This window comes from Bos grunniens, chromosome 13 (genome assembly GCF_055505025.1).
Source record: "Bos grunniens cultivar Pamir isolate PY7600 chromosome 13, Bosgru_T2T1.0, whole genome shotgun sequence".
NCBI lineage: Eukaryota > Metazoa > Chordata > Mammalia > Artiodactyla > Bovidae > Bos > Bos grunniens.
In genome coordinates this window covers 6,852,961-6,871,100 of record NC_141177.1, presented here as the reverse complement: position 1 = coordinate 6,871,100, position 18,140 = coordinate 6,852,961, and the positions used below count along the sequence as shown (strand labels likewise).

At 46.5% G+C, this 18,140-nt stretch overlaps 2 long non-coding RNA genes across 18 annotated transcripts; one reads left to right on the top strand and one right to left on the bottom strand.

Moving 5' to 3' along the window:
* Window positions 1-2,004: 2,004 nt before the first annotated feature.
* On the bottom strand, window positions 2,005-11,025 carry LOC147360056 (uncharacterized). 15 transcript variants are annotated; one of them, XR_015138603.1, is made up of 5 exons: window positions 10,619-11,025; window positions 7,502-7,651; window positions 5,256-5,625; window positions 4,491-4,750; window positions 2,005-3,192 (listed from the first exon to the last, which is right to left on the bottom strand). It is a non-coding gene; the product is annotated as an uncharacterized LOC147360056 (long non-coding RNA). The 15 variants fall into 15 exon arrangements; XR_015138591.1 differs by lacking the exon at window positions 7,502-7,651 and adding an exon at window positions 3,914-3,964 and having other exon boundaries at window positions 10,619-11,020; XR_015138594.1 differs by lacking the exon at window positions 7,502-7,651 and having other exon boundaries at window positions 5,256-5,302; window positions 5,392-5,625; window positions 10,619-11,020.
* Window positions 11,026-11,116: 91 nt separating this feature from the next.
* On the top strand, window positions 11,117-17,321 carry LOC147360055 (uncharacterized). Of its 3 annotated transcripts, XR_015138604.1 has the most exons (4): window positions 11,117-11,275; window positions 11,715-11,826; window positions 12,743-12,847; window positions 16,425-17,321. It is a non-coding gene; the product is annotated as an uncharacterized LOC147360055 (long non-coding RNA). The 3 variants fall into 3 exon arrangements; XR_015138606.1 differs by lacking the exon at window positions 11,715-11,826; XR_015138605.1 differs by lacking the exon at window positions 11,715-11,826 and having other exon boundaries at window positions 11,117-11,279.
* Window positions 17,322-18,140: the final 819 nt, after the last annotated feature.

Below are 18,140 nucleotides of genomic sequence, written 5' to 3'. Positions count from 1 at the left end.
AAATATTTTTAATGAAACCAGGCCAGCCAACCAAAACTTGTTTTCCCCAGCATTGACTTTAAGACGTGTGGGAAAAAAAACAGAAACCAATTTCTTTCCATGACCAAACCTACCCACCACACTGGGCTGGGAGTGAGGTCACTCTGACACCTTTCCTCAGCTCATTAGAGTCACGAGAAAGCCCCTCCAGCCACAATGATGGAACTTAAATGCCAGTGCCCAAACCACCCTGTGCACCAGAAACTCAGCATTTCCCAAGTGTCACCCGTTCATATACACTTTGTGATTGCTGTTCTGGGGCCATTTTAAGGCACTAATTGGACTGTTATTTAGTATGGGCTTTAAATGGGCTCACTCTTTAAAATTTGAGCCTCCAACCAAGCAACATTGTCCGTGGAAGCATGGATTTGATGTGCTAGTTGTATACATTTTTCTTTCAAACTTTAAAGAAATAGCAGAATAAATGATGCTTGCTGGCATGCCAGGTTCTACTGGTGTGTTCTCTGCAGTACACTTGGAGAGTGAAAAATGCACGCCTTTCTCCAAAGTTCAGAGCAGACAGTGTTGACTGGGACTTAGAGGGTGTCTGGTACTTTGAAGATTCAGACATGGAGGCTGTCTGGGAGCCATTGCACACAGCGCCCCCTTCATACCAAATGCCTGCAGCGCCTCTCCTTCTAAGAAGACACAGGAGCCAGGCTTACAATGGAGAGCTAAGGAGATGATTTCTTCCTGCATGTTTTGCTTTGTTTTTGTGGGCTCAGTCACTCAGTTGTGTCCGACTCTTTGTGACCCCCTGGGCTGTAGCCTGTCAGGTTCAGAGCTCTGTGCATGGGATTTTCCAGGCAAGAATATTGGAGTGGGTTGCCATTTTCTCCTCCAGGGGATCTTGCCAACCCAGGGATCGAACCCATGTCTCCTGCATTGCAGGCAAATTCTTTACCACTGAGCCACTAGGTAGATAACTAGATTTTGTGAAGGTAGGAGTTCTTTGGAAAAGTAGAGGAAAGGGGGTTGGAACTGTGAGAACAAAGCTGGAGTCTGTAAACCAGGGTCTGACTTAAATCTGTGTCTGGGCCATGCCATCTCTCATCTGGACCACTGCCCAAGTCTCCTAACTGGGCTTTGGGCATCCATCCTACTCCCTCACCCTGTGCATCCCACTTGGCAGCCAGGGCTCTTTAGATACATTGAGTCAGGTCATCATATTTCATCACTCAAAATCCTCTAGTGACCTAACCTCTCAAACAGAATAACAGCCAAGGTCTTCACAGTGGCCCATAAGGCCCTATGTGATCGGGCCACCCCCAACCACATCCTCTCTGCAACCCCAGTTCCTACTGCTCTCCTGCTCCTTCACTCTGCTCCAACCACACAGGCCTCCTTGCTGCTGCTTAAAATCATCGAAGCTGTCTCAGGGCCTTTGCACTTGCTGGTCCCACTACCTGGACGGCTCCTCCCCTTTATCTGCATGACTCAGTTCTCTCACCTCCATCTCTGTAGATGTCCCCTCCTCGCCCTCCCTGACCACCCCCCCCCCAACTCAGGAGAGCCCCCGTCTCTAATGACTCAGTTTACCTCGCTTCTCTTCTCAATGCATCTATAGTACATGCACCTCTCTTGTCTGTAAGTAAATGAGGGGACTGTTCTCAGAGAACACACATCAAAGTGGTCCTGGCTCTGGGCTGAGGAGTGAAGAGTGGGAGGCAAGTGAAGGGTTTCATGTTATTTAAATACTTAAAGTATAATTGTGTTATTCTTGTAACTAAGAATATGGAGAGAGGGGTCGGTGAGGAAAAAGAACTGCCTGGAATCAAGTAGACCTGGGAAGAACTAAGATGACGGGGACTCTGTAGACCTGTCTCAGAGCTGAGGGCCAGCATGCTCTGGACGGAGCCTGGGATATGCCGGGAGATGGGTGCGAGAAGAGGCCGGCTCTCAGTGCCAGGACCACAGGCAACTGCGAACAGTAAACAGGAGGGACAGCCCAGAGACTCCAGAGGCTTTTTGTTAGGCTTTTATGATGCTTTCAAAGTGGAATTAATTGCCCATATTTTAAAAGTTAGGAGATGCTGCATACAGGTCTGGCTCTCTGCCTTCTCTTGCTGGAATGTGTGGTCACAGGTGAGAAACAGTCCAGTTCTTTCTTGGGGTGTGGGCTCTTCCGTTCTCCATAGTCCCCGTCTCTCGTTACTGCCTCCTCAATTCTGAGGCCAGTGACCTTTATCATTATATTCGGGTTGCTACAATTCTTCCAAAAGAGTCTAGAGGGAGCTAACATATGTCTTTATCAAGCACATGCACATTTATAGATTAGCTGTCAACTTTTTTTTTTAACTGAATGATTTTGCAAAGCAACTTCCAGCTCTGCCTGAAAAGCTGGAAGCCTATCTCTGTGTCCCCCTTTCCCCAGGGGGACAGTTGGCAGAGGTGTAGCAGGACTGCTCGAGACTAGACACGTCCTCACCAGCCCACCCAGGCCTCTGTTTCCAGTTCTCTATTTCACGTTACCTCTACCCCCTAGCCTGTTAGAGACACTGAGTTTGCAACCTCTGGCTCCAGCTGAAGAGATAATTAATCCCGCGTGTGTTCACAAGAGGCAGAGAGGCTGCAGGGCTTAGGGCTGGGGCTGGGGCTGGGGCAGTTTCAGGTACAGACTAAGGCCAGACCTTGCCCTGGACAGGCTCTGGGTGGGGGTCATGAACTCGGGCCACAGGTGGGGAAGCACGTGTGTCCTGTAGCAGCCTCCAGCTGCTGGTGGCCACCTGCCAGGCTGGAATTTAAGCGACAGCCCTCGACTGGCCCTCAGCTGGCCCTTGAGTGTCCCTGGATCACCACACTGTCACTGGCTCAGATTGTGAGCTGCCAGCTCGTGGCAACACCTGCAGAACGGCCACATCAGGCTAGGCCCCATCAGACTGAGGGCCCCAGCAGCGGGGCGAGAGGAAGGCCTGGGAAACAGACAGCAGCAATCAGAGGCCACCTTGGGCCCAGGGACTCCATTGCTTCCCTAGCAGTTACATTCTATCCCCTCCTCCTGTTGGAGCGTTCTCACTGCTGTCAGTTGGTCAACAACTGCTGTGCCTGCAATTCAATCCAGAAAAATCCACTGGATTCCTGGGACCCGCTTCTCAGGCGAGGTTTCCTCGTGGTGGTGGCAGAGGAGGATCAATTCCTGACCCTTGGAGATTGCTAAATAAAGTTTAAAATTACTGTTAGTTTTAGCTACAAAAAACCAAGACTCAAAATTAACTTTGGGTTTTGGAACCAGTTAAGCAGATGTTGAAGAGGCAGTACTGGAATTTCATTAATGAACATTGGACTGAAAAAAATCAGAAAAATCATGCAGTTTTTTTTCCTCTGCCTTCTGCTGGCTCTGGCTGCAGAAGCTTCCAGAACATTCTGCTCCAGTCATTCTCAGTGGAGGAGAGGTGCCCTGGGGGAGGGCGAGTAGGTCATGCATATCACAATGGTACTCAGCGATCACTGGTCATTTTCATTTCTTGAGAGAGACTCTGCCCAGACCTTGTCCTTTTCTGATTCCCTCACTTGTGATTCAATGAGGCTGTATCCTCAGCAGCGGGATTTCTGTTCAATCAAACATATCCTATAAAGAGTGTTTCCAAGTCTAGGGGAAGTTGACCAGTCACTGGCCTGGTGGACCATGCCCACAAAGCCACTTACTGCCCATCCTTATCCCTCCTCCCCTGGTCGCCCATCTCTGTAAATGGCACCACCATCTGCCCAAGAGCCAAAAACCTCAGAGTCATCCTTGACTCTCCTTCCTGCCCCTCCCACTTGTAATCCATCAGCAAGCCCTTCTGGTCCAACCTTCAAAACAAAACCTGCTCCATCCCCCCACCCTCTCCCCCTGCAGTACCCCCATCTTCTCCCACTAGGGCAGCTGGTCTACCTCATTCCAATCTTATCCCTGGGTCCCTTTCCAACTGCAGCCAGAGTGAGCCTTTGAAAACACAAAGCAGATATTATTCAACTGCTGAGAAAATGTCAGTGGCTTTTAAACGCCCTTAGGATGGAATCCAAACCCTCTTGCATGGCCCAGCAGGCCTTGCCTGAAGCCTCTTTGCTGATGGGCCTGCCCTCATCTCAGCCCTCATTCCCCTGCCTCCAGGGGAGTGAATGTGGGGAGGAGGGATTGGTCAGGCCTGAGTCACAGAGTTGTACGTGCTTTTTCCCTGTATACCAGAGTGCTGTCGTTTAAGGACATTCTCAAAAGCAAACAGTGAGGGAAATGGGGAGTGCAGGTTTTTAATCTATTTTTGCAGGGGGGCTCTTGAAGTTGGCAATCTAAGAGGATCTCTAAAAGGAAACATCTCTACCTCGTATGAACACTTGGGAAAGTGAGTCATGATGAAACAATGCAGAATATACTAGGGCTTGGGGCCTGTCTCCTTAACCTCAGACACCAGAGCCACCACCGTATGGTGCCCATATAAGCGTGGCCTCAACATTAAAAGCCTGTGACTCACACTTGAGAAATTTGTTTTTTGCCCCATCTCCATCCTGCTGATTAGGTCAAGGAGAAGGTGTCAGTGAGGAGCACCTTCATCTCCAGTGATGCCTCTCTTTTTCTCACTCTCATAAATAAAGCCCTATCAGCTATCATGGGAGGCAGGAACTTGCTGAAGATTAATAACTTTTCATTGTACTTGGTTTTACAACAAACTTCTTATTTCGGTGACTATTGGCTTCCTCTTCACAGTCTGGATACAAAATTAAAACAAAATTCCTAAAAATAAAATAAAAATAAATAAATAAAACAAAATTCCTTGAGCATAAAAATACAAGTCCAGAGAAGTCTGAATAATAGAGGTGGCACCTGGTTATTGCAAAACCAGTGCAGTTGTGAAGCTCCAATACTTTTGCTGCCCGATGCGAAGAACTGACTCATTGGAAGGGACCCTGGTGCTGGGAAAGATTGAAGGCAGGAGGAGAAGGGGATGACAGAAGATGAGATGGTTGGATGGTATATCCAACTCGATGGATATAAGTTTGAGCAGGCTCCAGGAGTTGGTGATGGACAGGGAGGCCTGGCGTGCCGCAGTCCATGGGGTCACAGAGAGTCAGACACGACTGAGCAACTGAACTGAACTGAGTGTAATTGTGTGTGCCTGGCTGATGGTGGGGAACCCAGAGCTACACTGGTTGTTCCTCAAGGCAAGAGCTATGAATCATTCTGTGTCCTAGAGTCTGGCCCCCAAAGATCCGCCTGGATTGGATTAAGCCAGTAATACCTGTTTCACAGGTGTCCCTGGAAGAGTCCAGTATTCTCACAGCTTCCCTGCCAAAGAATGGAAGGTCTGGATCCACCCCGAGTTTCTCTCTTATCAGGATAAGAAGACTTCATCCATTCCTCCCTCCCATCCATACCTCCCTCCCAGTTAGGAAGCAGGAGGAGTCCTTTTCCTGCTGTGCCCCAACCAACCCCAAGTTAGAAGGCTGGGGGATGGCAGTTCAGCATCCCTGGGCCTGGAAGGAAGCCTGGGATGACCTTGGTCTAGAAGTCTTCAGCTCAGAGAGCCACCAGAACTGCAGCTTGGATGAGCAGAAAGTAGTAATGACATTTCTTCCAGACCTCCACCTCCACATGCCAGCCTTACCTGCCTGTGAGAAAACAAGAAAATATTTTGGGGCTGATCATCATTGACCTGGTCCTGTTTAAAGATTCAGGAGGTCTATATCCCATGTTCCCCACATCCTGGAAGGAACTTGGCCACCTTCAAAGTCCAGTTCAGCTGCTAGAGAGGAAGTCCCAGCTCTATCGGAACAAGAAAGGTTCCCAGGCACTGGCCTAAGAGGTGGGCTGCCGACGCCACAGATGTGAGGGGCTCTAAGACACATCTCCTTGAACTCGTCTTTAGAAACTCTTACCTGGGGTCCAGGGATGCACACGTACAGACATTCTCAGCAACATTATTCATAATAGTGAAAGGTAACCTTTCATATGGAAACAGCTCAGTATCAATGAAACCAGGAGACTGTTGAAACACTACAGTGATTAGGAACATGGACTCTGGGTTCAAATATTGGCTCTGCCACTCCACTAAATACTTATGTACATTCATATACCTATATTGGGCTTCTCTGGTGGCTCAGACAGCAAAGAACCTGCCTGCAATGCGGGAGACCTGGGTTTTAACCCTGGGTCGAGAAGATCCCCTGGAGAAGGGAATGGCTATCCACTCCAATGTTCTTGCCTGGAGAATTCCATGGACAGAGTTGCCTGGAGAGCTACAGTCCATGTCTCAAAGAGTCAGACATGACTGAGTGACTAACACTTTCACCTTCACACTTATGTACAAATACACAGACATACACACACACACACAGATTTTTCCAGCCATCAATTTCTCTTATTCTGCTGTGTTCATATCATACCCATAGCTCTTGTTCTTAGACTGGCATGTTTTGTTGGTTTCCATTAAGAGTCCCCAATGCAAAATGATAACCCAGGCCTATGATTTAGCCTATTTTGACCACAGATTCTCCAACAAGCATTTATGGATCCCAAGAGAGAAATTCTTGTGTTCAATCACCATCCTTGTGCTTCAGGTAAAAATTCTAGGAGATGCTGTCTCTCTTTCTCTGCACCTTGATCCCCCAAACCCAAGGCCAGCCTGGCTCCTTATCATCTGGGCTCTGCAGGCCATCATCACCTCTCTGAGGACCTGTCTTCCTCCTTCCCTGCTTCAGTCCTCACCCCTGACTGTGCTTCCTCCACGTGAGGACAGAGGGGTCTTACTGGAACCTAAGACAGGCATGTCCCTCCTGTTTAAACCCCCCCAACCCACGCCTCTTTCCTTAGAGTAAAACCCAGACCTCACCGCAGCGCACGGAGCCCCAAGTACCATGGCCCCTGCTGCCCTTTCTCTCCTGTGCGCTTCGCAAAGTTCGGTCTGGAAACAAAGCTCCCACCACACTGTTTACGGAAACAGCCCCCACCCATGATCCCATGTGGCCCATACTAAATGCCACCACATTGTTAAATGCCAAATTGTTGATGTAAGCCCTGGAATTTGACTGCTTCCTAGCTGCAAATTCTTTTTGAAAACTGTCTGGGCAACATCTATATGCATGATCATTAATACATATTTGTTATACGAGGAGCACCTTGGTTTCATACAAATCACCTACTCTCAGCAGCTGGAAGGCTGAGTCATGGTTTTAATACTGAATCTTAAAAGGCCACAGATTTGCAATTGTATCATCACCACAATTTAAGAATTCATTGCCAAGTCTTACCTAGAAAATCTTTATATTTTCTGCCAGCAACAATATTCCAAACTCAGTTATCCTTTGAGAGTGGACAGAGGCCTCAGCCTCACCTGATCAGTGGCTGGAACTTCTTACCACACACGGGAGCCTCCAAGAGCTATTGTCTCCAATCTCATATTCAACTCCCTTCCTAGATTCATTACGCTCTAGCCACACTTGCCTTCTTAGTTCTGCCCCAGGTCCTTTGCATGTGCAAAGACAGTACCTGCAAAAATCACTGAACCCCTATCCAGTATCTTCAACTGTGGAGAGCAGACAAATAGGAGATGGAGGGGGTTGCGATCTCTTGCGTCTCAGGATATTAAGTTGTGTTTTGTTGTTGGAATTGTTTCCCCTTGCCACCATAATTACAGATCTAAAGAAAAACAATCAGGTGGATATTTACACAAAGGCAGCCTAATGCCAGCCCTCAGATAATGATTTATATTAACACCTTCTGGCATGAACAATGAGAGTTTCTTTGAACAGTTGAAGCTATAGTGGAGCAAAGACTTAACTTTGCTAAAATCAAAAGAAAAATATTTGAAATTTTCTTGGTCAATAGACTGGCAGAAAAGTCTTTGGAGACCACTTCTGTAGACAGAATTTCTCCTCCCGGGCCCTGCTGGCAATATTGGTGGTAGCCCAAGACCCAAGTCAGATCATTAGGCTGTCTCCAAACCATCCAACCAATGCAACAGACAAATCATTCCCCAGAGAAAAAAAGGAGGAAACCCGATCTGGAGGAGCAGACTTTTCTGGTCATCTCCTTTCACAGGTACCATGGAGGATGTAGAAGTGATCGGATGCAGCCCCAGCTTTCAGGTAGCAGGTAATTCAGGGGAGGAGTCTGGGTGAGCACAGCCAGGGAAAGCATCTGCTTTGGGCTGGACGACTCTTAGTTCCTTGCTGTGTCGTTCACCAGTTAACAAGCCAGGGAGGGACCTCAGTTTCTTCAAGTATAAAACAGGGAGACACGGCTATTACAAGCACTGAAGCCAATGGGGATGTGTGTGAAGGCCTCCTGTCAACAGGTCCCATAACAAAAATTCTTGCTAGTTTTAAATTCCAGGGACAGCCACAGCCACCTAAGGGGTTTCCCTCTTCCTCCCCAACCCCTGCCCCAACCCGCCTTCTTCCCCAGGGCAGCCAGCAGGCTCTTTCTAAAGCTCAGATCCAAGCATATAACTGAGTAGGGCCTGGACGAGCCAAGACCAGCGAGGCTCCCAGGGTGCAGGTTGGAAGGGGCACCCGCTCCAAGAGGACAGGCGTAAGGCACTCAGCGCACTCAGTCCAGCCTGGTCACTTGCCTGCTCAGGTTAAAAATGGGTGTTAATAGAATATTATTCTTCACTTCATGAGTTTCTTAAGTCATGTGTGATGGCTGAAACAAAAATAATCACATCACGTGATGTACTGCTCATAAAAAGCACTTCAGAAACTTGTATTTTTTTCCCCAGAATATAATCTTTTTATTGAAGTAGTATGTGATACAGGCTTATTTGTATTTATTTCCTAGCCACACAGTGCGGATGTGGGATCTTAGTTCCCTGACCAGGGATCAACCCCAAGGCCCCTGCAGTGAAGCGGAAGTGGCAGTCTTAACCTCTGGATCACCAGGGAAGTCCCAACAATTGTATTTTTAAAGTGGGAAAGATAAAGGGAAGGCTTCTTACTTAACTTGCAGTGCTAAAGCATTGATAGCAGCATGTTAATTCACGTACATGCATATTGTAATACCTAAGCAATCACTGAGAAAAATATAAAACAAAATACTGTAAAATATTATAAAGAAAATAAAATTTTAAAAACATTAAAAAAATCCTCAGGAAGCCAAGAAAAAAGAGGGAACAAATTAAAAATAAAAATTTAAAGGGCAGACTTTCGTCCTAACCCATCAATAATTAAAGTGCCAATGGCCTAAATATATCAATCAAAAGAGGACCAGAGTGGATTAAAAAATACCAAATTGCACACAGTGTGCAAGAAACTCACTTTGAAACTAATATAGGTAGGCTACAAGAATGAATAAAGTGTGATGTAAACATTACTTTAATAAAAGCAGGAGTGGTTATATTGGTCATCGATTAAGTAGACATCAGGCAAAGAAAATCACTAGAGATGACAAGGGGCATTGTATAATGATAAGATCAATCCTCCTAGAAGATGTAGTAATCCTAAGTGTGTGTGCGCCAAACAACAGAGCTTCAAATTACAGGAAGCAAAACTGATGACACCGAAAGGAGAGACAGATAAATCCATAATCATAGCTGGAGACCTCAACGTCTAACGCATCAGTATTTGACACCCTCTATCAGTAATTTCCATATCTAGCAGACAGAAAATCACTGAAGACATAGTTAAACTGAACAGCACCATCAATCAGCTGGACCTAATTGACATTTATAGACTATTTCATCCAACAACAGAATATACATCTTCCCAAGGCCACATGGAACATTTACCAAGGGAGTCCATATCCTGATGCATAAAGCAAATTTAACACATTTAAAAGAATTCAAATCATTAATAGTATATTTTCTCATCATAATGGAATCAAACTAGAAGTGGAAATCAATAACAAAGACAACAGGAAAATCTTCAAACATGAATATTAGACAGTACACTTCTATATAGCCATGAGTCAAAGTGGAGGTCTCAAAAGAGAATTTTAAGAACACATAGAATTGAATGAAGATGAAAATACGACATACCAAAATTTGTGAGAGGTGGCTAAAATCATACTGAGAGGAATTTAGAGTACTAAATGCTTACATTAAGTAAGGAAAGAGCTCAAATTAGTAATCTAAGTTATTAGTTTAAGAAACTAGATAAAGATAAGCAAAGTAAACCCAAAGTGAGCAGAAGGAAGAAAATAGTGAAGAGCAGGATTCAATGAAATGGAAGATAAAGACAATAGGGGGAAAAAAAGCAATGAAAAAAGAACAGCTTCTTTGAAAATATCAATAAAACTGATAAACTTCTAGCAAGACTGACAAAAAAGAGAACAGCTCACTAACACCAGGAATAAAACAGTATCACTGCAGATCATCTAGCCATCAATGGGATAAGGGGAAGCGATAAACAACTTAATGGTCATGAATTTTATACTTTAGAGAAATGGACCAATTATTCAAAAACCACAAACGACCAGACTCAATCAAGATGGAATAGGTAACTTGAATAGTCCTGAAACTATTTATGAAATTGCTTTTGTAATTAAAAAGCTACTGAAAAAGAAATCTCCAGATTGTTTCACTGGATAATTTTATCTAACATTGAAAAAAAAAAATTTAACACCAACTTTACACAACCTCTTACAGAAAATGGAAGAAACACTTACCAGCTCATTTTATGAGTCCCGTATTACCTTGATGCCTAAGTCAGACAGAAACAATTCAAAAATAGAAAACTACAGGCCAATATCTTTCATGAATTTAAACACAGACTTCTCAAATATATTAGCAAATTGAATACAACAGTGTATAAAGAGAATTTTATAATATGAACAAGTGGGATTTTTTTTCCCTCAGGTATGCAAGACTGGTTCAACGGTCAAGAAAAAAAAAATCAATATCATCCCCCAAAAATCATTTTAGTTGAAGAAAAAGCATCTGTTCATGATAAAAGTACCCAGAAACCAGGAAAAGGGGGTAACTTTCTCACAAAGAACATTAAAAACTCCTTCACATGCAAAGGTCCGACATGCCTCCAGCCGAGCCTTTCTCCTTCCACCTCACCTTGCGCTGCTAATGAGGATGCTAAATTACGCACCTGGACAGACAGTTGCGATGAGCTCTATCCTCCACATGTGGGACAAACAAAGCTGGGAGAACTTCTCTCACCAGGTGAGTGGTCTTCAGTCTCCTCCCCACCCCATTTCTATGTAGAATGAATGGTTTCAATTTAATTAAAACCCTCCAGTGACTCTGTGGCTTCCCTGTTAGCTCAGCGTAAAGAATCCTCCAGAAATGCAGGAGACCCCATTTGGATTTCCTGGGTTGGTAAGATCCCCTGGAGAAGGGACAGGCTACCCACTCCAGTATTCTTGGGCTTCCCTGGTGGCTCAGATGGTAAAGAATCCACCTGCAATGTGGGAGACCTGGGTTGGGAAGATCCCCTGAAGGAGGGTATGGCAACCCACTCCAGTCTTCTTGCCTGGAGAATCCCCATGGACAGAGGAATCTGGCGAGCTACAGTCCATAGGGTTGCAAAGAGTCGGACACGACTGAGTAACTAAACATGTACACACACATAGGCTCTGTAAAGGGGAGTGGAGATGCAGCAAGAAATCCCCATCGCTATTAACTACAAGAAGAGAGCAACTCTTCCTGCTCTGGGGAGAGGCGCGGGGTGTCCTCCAGGGGAAGCCCATCCTCCCTACTTCGCTGGCCCCCAGAGAACCCGCTTGAGAACATCCTTCCTTCTGTGTCCCAAAGGAAGCCAGAGCGATGCTGCGGGAAAGGGGCAGCGGATAGATCGAGAGGCGCGTGGGCAGGCTCTCGGACATGCACAGACGCGCAAATACCAAGATTCAAGCGGAAGCTGAGTGTAATGACTTGGTTAATTAAATATTGACTTTTAACTCAAAAAGTGATTAAGACAAGTTGCAGAAAAGGCTGCCCAGAGAGGAGAGAGGGCAGGGAATATTCAGAACTCTCAGGACTGTGGAGGAGGAGAAAGGGGATTGTCAAAAGGGGCTTGTCCTACTGTGTGCTTCCCAGGTGGCGCTAGTGGTAACGAATGCTTGCCAACGCACGAGATGTAAAAGATGTCCAGACCCTGAGCTGGGAAGATCCCTTGGAGGAGGGCCTGGCAATCCACTCCAGTATTCTTGCCTGGAGAATCCCATGGACAGAGGAGCCGGGTGGGCTGCAGTCCATAGGGTTGCAAAGAGTCGGACACGACTGAAGCAACTTAACACACACTTACTGTATGCAGGGGGTGTGGTCTTCAGCCTCTTGGTAGATAGGAAATTGCAGACAGAGGTCATTGGGCAAAACTAGGATTTGTGGCTATCTGCTTACGTTTAGATAACATCTTTTTTCCCAGTTGCCCTCCAAGTATACCAGGAGCTTTGGGCCCCCAGGAATTAAATTGTTTCTCTGAATTTTCCTGGAACATAATGTGGTACCTGGCAAGAGAGAGCACTCTATAAACATTTGCAGAACGAATGGATGAACTACTGAACAAAGTCTCTTGATCCTTACCGGTCGGGGCACTCTGGCCAGTTGTCCGCGTCAGGAGGAGACCAGGGACAAAAGGGTCCCACTTGCGGCCGCTGGGTCTGGTCCATTGGCAGGCAAGCTGGCCCCTGAGTACCCCGAGTGGTCAGATGTCAGTCTCAGCGAAGAGGAGTGTCACGGACAACTGGCCAGAGTGCCCTGACCGGTAAGGAACAGAGACTTTATTGACCTCTCTCCCCTTTCCTCTCCTTAACCCTTCCTATCCTTCCCCGTTTTTCTAGTTCCCCCATCCTGGATGCAGGAATCTGGTCAAGGGGCCTTCAGCCTGAGCTAAGGATTGGAGACTGATCACCTCCTCTTGGCAGAGAACTCGAATTCCGGTTTTGGTATGGTCTCATTTCTGGTAGGGCCGAGTTCCAGTCCTCCCTTCTCTGGAGGCCCAGGGAAAAGCCCCATAACGCCTGGGTGTCTGTAGGAGGCAGGAGACATCTGTAAGGCCACCCCTTTCACCTTCCTCTCCCTCTCCTCTTCCTTCTTCTTTCAACCTGGCTTCCTTTCCTCCCTTGAAATCTTTGATGTTAGTACTTGGCTCTGAAGTTCTGTGTCTCTATAGGAGGTTTTCTGAGAGACTGTATTCTTGTATTTAAGGGCTTCCCTGGTGGTGCAGAGGTTAAAGCGTCTGCCTGCAATGTGGGAGAACTGGGTTCGATCCCTGGGTCAGGAAGATCCCCTGGAGAAGGGAATGGCAACCCACTCCAGTATTCTTGCCTGGAGAATCCCATGGACGGAGGAGCTTGGTGGGCTACAGTCCATGGGTCGCAAAGAGTCGGACATGACTGAGCGACTTCACTTTCACTGAACAAACAATGGCAGTAAGTGTGCAAGAGCAAGCGTGCATATGTGCAAGTATAAGCACATATGTGTGTCCACTGCAGGCAGATGCTATGGATCCAGCTTCAGGTCAGGACTTAACTCACCAGCTCAGACACTCGCAGGATCGAAGGATCTGCAGAGTGTCCTCCGCTCATGTTTCTTCCCCATAGCTCACTTCACAGTTCTCTGGGTCCAAGGCCTCAGCCTAAATTTCCCAGGTTCCCTGCAGGCAGGTGGGGATTCCTGGCCCCATTCGGGAGCACAGGTTCCTCCTGGGAAACATGAGAGGCCTCAGGGGCTCAGGTGCCCCCCAGCCTGGGAAGTCGCTCAGCCACGACTGGGCAGAGACCTGGGTGGGGTCTCAGGATAATTCTCAGAACCTCCCACCTCCAGATTCTGTGGCCTCTGCTGTGTCCAACCCCACCATCCGGGACAGCCTTTGTCCTGTGTTCCTCCTCACCCTGACGTCATCTCTCGCTGTGATCCTCCTGGTCCTGGCTGGATAGTCAGGCTTTTCAGGCTCCTCACGCCACTCCCCACCTCCTCACTGGTTTAACCTCGAGGGGACTTTCCCCTCGACACCCACAAGCCTGTTTTCCTCCTCTGACCAATTCCCTTTGTGCAGAACACCCATCTATATCTATCTGGCTGACCCTTAATGCTCTTCTATTTCCTGGATTCCTATGCAACAGTTAAAAAAATCATTCTTGTTATTTTTTTAAATCTCTATCAAGAGCTGAAAAGATACCTGGACCATTTTAGCTTGAGCATTTTCAGCCAAGTTTAGGTTTCAGCGAAGGGATTTTATGAAGGTTGTAAAAGTCAGTCTTTCACCAAGTCAAACAAATTGGCATATGCAACAGAAAGGTTAAAAGTAGGAAAAATAGCTGCAGCCTGGCAGGGTCACTCAGGGGAGGGCAGGCACAGAGCTGGAGCAAGGGGGCTGTAACAGTTGCTTTTCAAGAACAAAAGATGCTACAGGAGTCACCCTCAGAGTGAGGATTCAAACTCCTCAGCTCATGGAGTGGGGACTGGGCATGTGTTTTAAAATAGAAATGCCAGTATCATCTACAACAAACTCATGTTAATTCTGCCCGAGTTTTCATTTAGACATAAACTGTCTTGTATGTAGGACTGTAATTGCATTAGGGGGAAAAAAATCTGTTTATATGTCTTGAGAAATTATGATAATGAAAAATAACAGCACAACCCCCCATTAAGTCAGAAGAAAGATAATTGTATTTCATGCTGCCTCCCTGAGCTGTGCGTTGACATAGAGATGGAATTATTTCAGCAAAATAGGGCTCATCTTTGCAAAGAGCCATTTCCCCCCTTAATTACACCTAACTGAATAGTCTGCTTTATACTAATACCCAGTGCTTAACAGCGCATCTTCATGAAGGGAGATGGGAGAATTATAAACTGGCTTCACTAGTCACCCACGTGCTATTTTATGTATGACCTCAGAGAGTGATGGTGATGACTCTAAATTCTCACCATCACCAGTTAAGACACTGCTCTGAGATCATAAAGGTGGCAGTTTGCTTGCTTTATTATCTACCAATAATTCTCTTTTGGATAAGCAGATGAGAAGATTAAACATGTGGATTTCCCTGGGTGATGAAACAGACACACAAGCATTAGTGCCCTGGTAATTGTCTATTATTGGACTTCGCTGGTGGCTCAGTGGTAAAGAGTCTGCCTGCCAATGCAGGAGACGTGGGTTTGATCCCTGGGTTGGGAAGATCCTCTGGAAAGGGAAATTGCAACCCATTCCAGTATTCTTGCCTGGAAAATTCGATAGGCAGAGAAGCCTGGCAGGCTACAGTCCATGAGTCGCAAAATAGCCGGACACAACTTACTGACTAAACAACGACTGTGGCAAAATATCGTGTATTATAACAAGTCACGTCGGGCTTCCCTCGTAGCTCAGTTGGTAAAGAATCTGCCTGCAGTGCAGGAGACCCGGGTTTGATTCCAGGGTCTGGAAGATCCCCTGGAGAAGGAAATGGCAACCCACTCCAGTATTCTTGCCTGGAGAATCCCATGGATAGAGGAGCCTGGCGGGCTGCAGTCCATGGGGTTGCAAGAGTCGGATACAAGTTAGCGACTAAACCACCACCACCGTAATGAGTAATACCCTGGGCTGCTCGGCTATAAATCTCTATGGGCAAAGTCCAGCTTGGGGGCTTGGTGGGTAATAGGTTTCTGAAGGGTTTGAAAAACAGATTCCATTGGACAATAAGTGCAGTTCGATTTGGGTCTCCCTGTGTAACAGCATGTCTTGTTTCACAATCACTTTCCAGAAAATTTGCTGAATGAGCTGATTAACGGGATTGCTGATTTAATAAAAGCAGAGCAGAGCAGCCCTAGGGCTGAAATTCTAATTAATCTGACTGCCAACCACCATCCCATCCCCAGGCCTCAGTTTCCTTGAATCCTTGTGGAACTCTGAGTCTCTCTCTTCCTCTTCTCCTTTCAAAGGCTCACATGACTACATTGGTTCCACCTGAATAACCTGGGAAAATCTCATTATAGTCCCAAGTTCCAGGGGTTAGAGCATGAGCGTCCTTGGAGAGCAATTATTTTGCTTATTTCCACACGTGGATGCATGTGGAAGGGTTTCCCAGGTGGCTCAGTGGTAAAGAATCTGCCTGCCAATGCAGGAGGCGTGGGTTCAATCCCTGGGTTGGGAAGATCTCCTGGAGAAAGAAATGGCAATCCACTCCAATATTCTTGCCCATGGACAGAGAAGTCTGGCAGGCTGCAGTCCACGGGGTCACAAAAGAGCCGGAGACGGCGACTAAACAAATGCATGTAGAAAGTGCACTTCAGACAGGGAGCAGTAGAGGCAAAGGCTGTGAAACACTAACGAACTTAGTTTGTTCAAGGAGCTTTAAGGGACCATCATAGCTGGGCAGGTGAACTTGGAGAAGAGGGGCGGGTGGTGAGGTCAGAGATACAGTGAGTTCCAGATCAAAGAGAGCTTTGTGGACAGTAGGAACGTGTTCGGGTTATGTTTCAAGTGCCAGTGAAACTCACTGGAACATTTTAAGCAGGGGTGTATACCTATTTTTTTTTTTTTTTAAGATGATGGGCTTCTGTGTGGCACAAAGCAAGGATGAAGTGAGAAGGCCATGGTCACGGACCATAGTGACTTGGACCAGGATGGTGGCACTGGAGGTCATGAGAATCTGCCAGAGTCTGGATAGCTTTAAATGATTTAAAAAAAAAAAAAAAAGACAAGCAGAATTTTCTGATGAAATTAAAGATTTTTGGATTCTCTTCTAGCTAACAACAGAAGCGGTGGTTTTGGAAAACTTTCTCTCTCTTCCAAGACGCCTCATAACCCTTCAACTAAAGCCAGCTGGAATAAAAAAAAGTGAAGCAAAAATCCACATGCCTTTGCAAATACCTCCTGACCAGTCCCCCTTGGTTCTCCACAGCCCTTGCCACACCGATGCAGACATACACGACGATGGATAAAAACTCGATTTATCCATAATTGAAAGAGAGAGAGAGAGAGAGAGAGAGAGAGAGAGAAGGACACCTAGCAAATGTAGAACCATTTCGCTGGAATTTGAAATAATAGTAACATAGAAAGGATGTCTTCAGCATATGATGCGTGAAAAATGCTGCTGCAAAATTGAGGGCTTGGGGGGTAATTTTGTACTTTGCCAGCATCCTGGGCAGCACACACAGCCCTGAAGTTCATGGACGAGTCTCTGCCTCCTCCTTCCATGCACTCCGAGACCACACCAGGCAGCCTTGGGCTCTGGCTTTGTTTAGCTATGCAGGGTCTGACTGCCTGGGACTCACGTAATAGAGACGAATGAAGAATGAGGCTTGTAATTACTTTCAAAAGACACACAGCCTGAGTTCGCCTTGTGATTAAGTTGCTAGAGCCTGGAAACAGCACTGGCGTCAAGGGCATGCAACCTGCATTTGGAAGGGTCCCTGTTTATTTTAAAATTCCTAATAATCATGGAACAAGGGGCCCCATGTTTTCATTTTGTGCTGAGAAACAGTCTTTCATTTTTATTACAGTTGCTCAAATCCTTCTCTCAAAAAACTTTCAGAGGGGAAGGGTGACCTGGAGGACATTCCTGGGACTATGGTATGGAAGGGTTTGGGTTCTCATGGCAGCTCCTGGATGGTTGAGGATGATGGCCCTGGGGTCGTGAGTGAGGCCTCAGCAGAATGAGACTGTAGGGCAAGCCAACCTTGGAGGTCCATCCCCACAGGAGGGAGGCATCATTTTACTCAAGTATAGACAAAATTGGGGGCACTGAACAGAAACTGCTCCAGCCCCGAACTTATCAACAGAGCAGCCAGGGCCCAGTGAGACCCTGATCAAACCCATCCTGAAGCAGAAGACATGGATGAGAGAGGAAGAAATGAGTCAGGAGTATTTAGGCTAGACTAATGATGTTCCATCTTTAGTCAGGCTCAGATCCTGAAATCGTGACTTGGTTCCCAGGGCATAACCTGAGCACTGGTAAGACTCGTGTGGTTTAGCCAAGACAATGGTGCTCGTGAATTCCACTGAGTGGGACCCTCCACTGGCACACCCAGTGATCAGACACTTGGGGAGCTTGTGTTTCTTCAAACCTGAGATGAGGCAAACCTTGTTCCTTGGAAGGTGGCAGGTTCAGCTATGTTTGGGGTCCAATGCCATATAAAAATGCAGAGTCCTGTGTCCAAAAATTCTAAGACTTTCAAGACAGTAATAGTAGAGTATTAAACTAAGTAGGGGCCGAAGAATTGATGCTTTTGAACTGTGGTGCTGGAGAAGACTCTTGAGAG